This window comes from Octodon degus, unplaced genomic scaffold (genome assembly GCF_000260255.1).
Source record: "Octodon degus isolate 3935 unplaced genomic scaffold, OctDeg1.0 scaffold00094, whole genome shotgun sequence".
Taxonomy (NCBI): Eukaryota; Metazoa; Chordata; class Mammalia; order Rodentia; family Octodontidae; genus Octodon; species Octodon degus.
Window position 1 is genome coordinate 3,004,873 of NW_004524670.1, and position 7,600 is coordinate 3,012,472.

The 7,600-nt window shown below is 35.5% G+C and overlaps 1 pseudogene; it reads left to right on the forward strand.

Annotated features, from left to right (window-relative positions):
- Nucleotides 1–3,777: 3,777 nt before the first annotated feature.
- LOC101586547 lies at nucleotides 3,778–4,753 on the forward strand (annotated as a pseudogene).
- The last annotated feature ends 2,847 nt before the right edge of the window (nucleotides 4,754–7,600 follow it).

Genomic DNA, 7,600 nt, shown 5'->3' on the forward strand with positions numbered 1-7,600 from the left:
ATGGTGTTATGTTGAGCTGTAGGGGACTCAGGTCAACAATTTCTGACATTGCCAGTGAAGCAGAAGACCCAATACTATTATGGACTACTGAACTCTTTTAGAATATTTTGCTGAGTTTACACACCTATAATATTTAAATGATGGAACTTAACAAAAAAAGGGATACAGATGAATGTCCACTTTGTATCTGTGTATTCAAAGTGGTTAGGATAGATATATAGTTGCATTCTCTTAATGAATAGAGAGATTTGTTCTAATAGTGTTTGTAGATAGGATATAATGTCCGCATCTTGTACAGCAATTAACCACTAGGAAGAATGTATGCAATGTGTTAATTATTGAAACTGTCCTACCAATTTGGTTAGAAACTGTCTCATTGCTATTTTTTTCTCAATAAAATTATGGAAAAAAATTTTAAAAAGCATGCCAATCAGATAAGGGAAAAATATTTGTAATAGAAAACACCAAATTCTTTAAGAGTACAGCAATATATCAGCAAAATAAAAATAAGTCAGAGATTATTTCTGAGGCAGAAACCACATCCGGGCATCTGTATAGCAGAAGAAAAGAAATGCAGATCAGTGCTAGCTCACTAAAAGCCATTTTGGCTTTGAAAACAACAGTGGGGAGCTGCTACAGATTTTTGACAAAGTGATTATACGGCATTGCGTAAATGCCAAGCATGAACGCATTGGAAGAGCTCAGGACAGGGAGCCAAATGACAGACATTCGCTGGACTTGACAAGAGAGATTGCATGATAGACGTGGAGCAACCGAAGCTAAAGGAAAGCAATATGGATGGAGTAAAATGATTTTCTTAATTGAGGTTTTGTATCACTCAGTGACTCACTGAGTATGAAATGAGGGGCAAGAAAGCAAGGATATGACGTCAGGTTCTTGGCCTGGGCAAAATTTTCTTAATTTATCCAATGATTCTACTAATATAACGTAAGCTGATAAAAAACAGCAGTAGCTGGAAGAAGAAAATATAAAATATATATGATAATTAAGCTTTGAATGTCAAAAAATGTCATGAGAACACATATGTGGAAAATATCAAATACAGAATATGTGATTAGATTTGGTAGAACAAGAATTGAAGAAGTCTTTGTATTTTCCAATTAAATAATTAAATATGAAGTTTGAATATTTTTTGTTAATGTGTGATAGCTAAGACTATGATATGAATTAGTAAATTACAGATGAAAAATGAAAGTCAACTATATAAACCACACAGTATTTTCAAGATGTTGTATTAGAAGGGTATCAGTTAAAGTTCACTAGAGGAACAAATGTAATATAAATTACCATGTATGTTTGTGTATGATATACAAAGGATTTACAAAGTGGGTGTATAGAGACCCACTACTGAGTAAGCAGTAGAAGAATGCAAAAGATATACCTTTACAATGCAAAAGGTATATCTGGATATATTTGTAGTTTAAAAGAAGCATGGCAGTATAAAATAAATGCATTGTACAAGATTATGGGAAAAGCTAGGTCTTCACTGGAGAGCTAGAAGACCCTGTGGAAAGTCAAAGGCCTGCATCTCACTGCAAAGTCCCACGCATGTTTGTATCTAAAACCAGAGGCTGAAGACTCTGCTTTGGGAGTCTAAAGCATCTGCGATGGAAGTTTGGAGTCTGCATTGGAAGCTAGAAGGAACTGGAGAGGAATAATCAAGGGTCTGAAGCATCAAAATGGAAGACTTCTTTCTCCTTTCCCTTTTTATTGCTTTGAGGTTACAAGCCTAATGAGTTGTGCCATCCTTATCAAAGTGGGTCTTCCTCCCTTGCTTGTAGTCTTCAGATCCATCATCCCAACATACTCTGAACTAATCAGGTAGGAACTTCTTAATCTAAATTGACATGACAATTAACTACCACAGACGGAGAATAAGAAACCTAGACTTTACTAAAAGGTATATATCTGGATATATTTGTAGTTTGACAGCAGCATGGCAGTACAAAATAAATGCAATGTACAAGATTATGGGAAAAAGCTAGGTTTGAGTTGAGCCATATGAAATGCACAAGGAAGAGAATTAGAAGCTTAAGTACTAGACAGAGCAAAAGCACGGAATATTTCCTGAGCAATGAGGGAAAAGAATCACAGAGAATAAAAACCCAATTTTCAATCTAATCTCAGTATTTAATTAGGAAGTCCTTAATACAAAAATGGTTAATTACAGCATTTGAAAGGGAACATATGAATACATCCTTTGAGCTATTAAATTACATTTTTAGCATATGTTGAAATAAGTTTGAAAGTTGACGACCATCATTCTTATTCTTGGCAGGCAAAATGAAATATAATAAAATTCTTTAATTATGTAGCAAAAACAGGACTTCAAATATGCCTCAATTTACTATTAATTTATGCCAAGGTGAGAGTTACTTCAATTAAGTGTTCAGTGAAACATAGAGCATTAAAAAAATCACAGTAATTGCCAGGAATAATTTATTTGTGACTTTTAAAGATATACAGTTTAAATTATAACTGGATGTAGGATAGGAGTGAGTTGTTTGAAGAAGGCTGTTCATTAAATGATCTTGTAAGACTTAATTGTAAAATTACATCACTAAAATTGTAAGGAAATATAATTTGCATTAGTTTCCTGAAATAGATGATTTAATGTGCTTATTTAGGTAACTAGCTTTCAAGAATGAGAATGGAGGAAATCCTGCCAAGCTTTGCATTCAGCACACACTAAATCACTCAACAATAACTCCAGAAGAAGTCTAATACTCAGGTAAACAGCACAGTCATGACTGCAGCACAGCATATTTGAAATCCCCTAGACAGTAAAAAACATAAATAGCTGCAAAACTACAAAAGCAATGCTATCATCTGGTACAAAACAAGCACTAAAGATAGATTAAGGAATTATTGTGAACTTATTTCCATGTTTCATTAAATAATTCTTTAATTACAAGTTCTGATACCAAAAAGCACATGCTTTCATACTGAATATTTGTTACAGTATTTCTGTTGAATAAGCTTTTAATATACCATTTTTAAATGCATCAGTTGTTTAAAAAGTATTGAATGGGTAGGATCCTTATCTGTTACATATGTATTAAGACATTATAAAGTGTTTTATAAGAGAAAAAATCTACTTCTAATCTATCTCTTATAGTTCAATGATTCATTTACTTTCTCTATTAATTATAACTCACTAAAGCGTTTTTCAGTGCAGAAAATAATTACATACAAGATAAATTGCATCTAACAGAGGACAGTAATCCCACAGATAACACAATTCATTTTAAGATAGCATATTGATATGAAATTACTACATAATTTTATGGGTATCCTGCAAAATTGCTGTTTAATTTTTCAAATATTCAAATGTACTGTAGTCTGTAAAGATCAAGAACGACTTTTTAGTTATTTCAATCAATTTATAATTAGATCTGGAGATGGGAGAGACAGAAGGAGGGGAAGGAAAGAGATATAGATCTATACTTCACTATACCAGTTTCCCGCGAGTGTATTTATTATGTATAACAAACTAATAAAAGGGAAAGAGGAAGAGAAATAGAAATGTCAATAGGAAAAGCCCGGGGATAGTGTCGGGGGCAGTTCGTGCAGAGCTGCTGTTGTGGGCAGCGGGTGCAGTCGCCAGGCAACGCCCGGGTTTATGGAGGCTCCGCGGACCCCGGGGCTGAGCCCCGAGTCCCTCCCTCGCGCATCTCCCTGCCGCCACTCCGGGGCCAGAAGCCATCAAGTGCGGTGCGAGGGCCTGAATGCAGCGCCTTCCGCCACCCCGGCACTATGACCCACTTTAACAAGGCCCTTCCTACAAGCTCTTGGCCGAGGTCAAGAACAAGATTGCTTCCAAGTATGACCACCAGGCAGAAGAAGCTCTTCGCAACTGGGTTGAAGAGGTGACAGGCATGAGCACTGGCACCAACTTCCAGCTGGGGCTGAAGGATGGCATCATCCTCTGCAAACTCATAAACAAGTTACAGCCAGTCTCCGTGAAGAAGATCAATGAGTCCTTATTAAATTGGCCTCAGTTGGAAAATATTGACAACTTCATTAAAGCTATTCGGGGTTATGGTATGAAGCCACATGGCATATTTGAAGCAAATGATCTTTTTGAGAATGAAAATATGACTCAGGTTAAGACTACACTGGTGGCTCTAGCAGGGCTGACTAAAACAAAAGGATTTCACACAACCATTGACATTGGAGTTAAGTATGCAGAAAAGAAAACAAGACATCTTGATGAAGGAAGGTTAAAGGCTGGCCAAAATGTAACTGGTTTGCAGATGGGAACAAAACAAATGTGCCAGCCAAGCAGGCATGACAGCCTATGGAACTAGGAAGTATCTTTATGATGCCAAAATGCAGACTGACAAACCTTTTGATCAGACCACTATCAGCCTGCAGATGGGCACCAACATAGCCAGCCAGGCGAGGATGTTAGCAACAGGTACCAGAAGAGACACCTATGATCAGAAGCTCACATTACAGCCAGTGGACAACCCAACAATTTCCCTACAGATGGGGACCAACAAGGTTCCTTCCCAGAAGAGTATGAGAGTGTATGGGCTCAGGCAGCAAGTGTATGATCCCAAGTACTGTGCTGCTCCCACAGAACCTGTCATTCACAATGGCAGCCAAGGCACAGGGACAAATGGGTCAGAAATCAGCAATAGTGATTATCAGGCAGAATACCCAGATGAGTATCCAAGATGACTACCTCAGAGTTTGTCAATATGGTGACCAAGGCATTGATCATTAGAGTCACACAGAGGAGCTCAGTATTTAGTCCATTATTTTTATTCAGTGAAAACCAAGTTACACTCGAGTAATTTTTATCTTATCTTCCTAAAACACTATTTTGCTTATTGTACCTAAAAAAAATGCCTTACATGCATTCCTTTTTTTGCCTCTTCCATAAATAGTTGTCTTTTAGTGCTGTAACAGTTAAATCCTACAGCATAACCAGTAACTTGCATATGGAATAAAAAGAAATACTGTGAGAGGGGAGTACTCTTGTATAGCCAGTTCTTTTATTGAAGATCTATGCAGTTTTACAATCTTACACTTAAACTGGTATTTTCAAACAATAGGAAATTTTCTTTTTTTACAGATTAGTGTGTCTGGTTTCTACATGGAAGACTAAACCCACATTTATTGCAAAATGTGGTCTTTGGCAACTGAATCTTAAGATACAGCATTTTAGAATTTTGCATATCAATGTTTCTACAGTATTGTTTGCTATTTTTTAAATAAAGTCCTGATCAGTGTGTGTTTGTGATTATATGTGTACTCATTCTCGCAAGCTGGCAAGGTATTTACAGAGTGGCATTTCTAAAGGAGCTTGTACACAAAACAGCTTGCAGACACCTAGGTCTGCGTGGTGCGGTTGCAAGATCTTTGTTCCAATGCGTCATGGTAGAGTTGCTGTTTTCTTCAACTGTATTTATTGCTGCATTTCTCAACATAAACTTATCCCATTGTATTTTTTTATAAATCAATATTTTTGAACAAAAAAGAAATAAGTCAATAATTGAAACAATGTGGATAAAAATAAAAATGCCCCTTTGAATGATTCTGATTTTACTCTGAGATTTTATCATAAAACGACAATGCTAAAATTTATGCATCCTATGTCCCTATGAATGTGTTTCTTGTCTTTTCCAAAATAGAAGCCATAGATAAACAAGGAAAAGCAATGGATGACATATTATATGTTTAATAGAAATATATACATTAGTAATCATTTAAATTCTAATGAAGCAGCATAATGGTAGTAATGTTTGGATCTGAAAAGCACACGATAATTAATTGTATCTTGTCAAAGTTGCTTACCTTCCATAGGTTAAGGTGCTGATATGACTGTGGTTGCAGCATCACAATTTTATATATGAATTTTCTTGTAATTTGTATTTTTATAAAGAAAATCCTATAAACCAGGCATAATGGCACACGCCTGTAATTGCAACGCTTGGGAGGTAGAAGCAGAAGGATTGCCTCAAGTTCAAGGCCAGCTTGGCTACTTCATGAATTCAACGAGAACCTGAACTACATAGTGAGACCCTGTCTCAAACAACAATAATAAAACCAAAAAAAAAAAAAAAAAATTCCTTTAGCTTCTCCTTCTTCTACTCATCCTTTAAGATTCAGCTCAAACACCTGGAAAAATTGATAATACTTATATAAAATGTGTATTGTATATGTTGTGTTTCTATAATAATGAAAAATAGTTTTAATTAGATATGCAATAAAATGACCATCGAAATACACTTAAACATTATTTTTTAAAAAAAGTAAATAAATTGAAATCTGATCATACTAAGCCTCTCATAATGGACTCATTTGCCTAATATTTTATTAAGAGATGACAGCCTGAAACACCATCCCATGCACCTGGTCCATGGATTGAAATAACAGAGAACATTAATAAACAGAAAGCGCAGTGGTGGTATTAGGGCGTCAGCTGCTCAGGAAGGGTTCATGCCAGTGCCATAAACATTCAGCTACTATATTTAGCTAGAATAAATACAGAATTTGAAATTATATCCCTTCCATTGAATTTTCTAGATTTTTCATTGACTGGATTTTATGACACTGAGAATGAATAATAAATATAGTTTCTTGTAATCTACAAAGAGAGCAAGGTTGGCTTGGGACAAGTTATTGGACACTAGCCAGTTTTGCGATTTAGTGATGTTAGACATCTGTTGGTTCTTAAATTTAACCATAACATATAAATACTTGGGAAATAAGTTCTTTGATCTGGGTCCACATTCTTCAGCACTGGTGACCACCTCGGACAACATGAATCAGAAACCACAGGCTCTGGAGAGGGCCATTTGTAAAAGTTCCATTCCTCAACAAGGGATTCTGGAGTAAGGCATCCCTCACTTAGTTCACACTGGGATGTCAGTAGTGGTGACTACTTTGTACTGCTTTTGTGAAGATCGAATTAGGTAGTCTGAGTTACTACTCAGTTCAGTGCTTGACACAACGTAACCACAGAGCAAACGACAGCTGCTATTGTGGTTCTTATTATTCTAGGAAAGAAAACAACAATAAAGCCATTGGTATGTATTCTGAAATACATGCTTATTCATAATATTCAGTGTATTTAGTTCTTTGTGATACCAGATTAGCTATGTTCATCACAGATTAAGTATCTTTTATATTTCCATACGTACTTGACTCACATTGCATTCTGATTTTTTGCTGATAAAATGATTATTTCTTTCAGATTGCTCTCCTTCCTTCATTACTTATTTATTTAAACTTTATTTTAAAAATATTAAATAAACGCTATATAGAATTTTGAGTTCTAATTTAGATGGCTTATAAGTCAACCAGTCTATTCTGGCACTACTTTTTAAAACCATGTGTTTCCTGAGTACTTACTATGAGGACAGCAATATGCAATGTATTAATTATTGTAACTGTCCCACTAACCTGTTTTGAAACTGTCTCATTACTCTTTTATCTTTTTTCTCATTAAAATGAATAAAAATTAATTAATTAATTAATTAATAGGTAAGTAAACCGTGTATATCACCTAGAGGGTGAAACTGTGAGTAGCACTTACAAAATTACAATCCAGCCTCAGTGGGAGTCT